The sequence below is a fragment of the Nicrophorus vespilloides genome, unplaced genomic scaffold (assembly GCF_001412225.1).
Source record: "Nicrophorus vespilloides isolate i.1.1-1 unplaced genomic scaffold, Nicve_v1.0, whole genome shotgun sequence".
NCBI lineage: Eukaryota > Metazoa > Arthropoda > Insecta > Coleoptera > Silphidae > Nicrophorus > Nicrophorus vespilloides.
This window is the reverse complement of record NW_017095691.1, coordinates 15,238-15,549: the sequence shown is the minus strand read 5'-3', so window position 1 is coordinate 15,549 and position 312 is coordinate 15,238.

The following is a 312-nucleotide window of genomic DNA, read 5'->3' as shown; positions in this document are numbered from 1 at the left end:
TTAATTTTAAAATTTTCACAACGGAACTGAGAGAATGAATGAAATACACGTGACGTGACAGAGTTATATAACCAGAGGGCGGCGGATGACGTTTCAGATGAGTTATGACTCTTGTCGTAATCACATGGAAGCTGTCACGGAGAATAATCGCGGTTATGATTTAAAGTTTTGCAAGTCCCGAAAATACGCTCTTTTTAATTACCAATTAATGCAGTCTCCGTATCATCATCATCATTAAGATATATAGACTATTGTAACTCATAATTGTAACTGTCACTTTGTGACATCATACGTCAATTTGAGTAGTTGTCA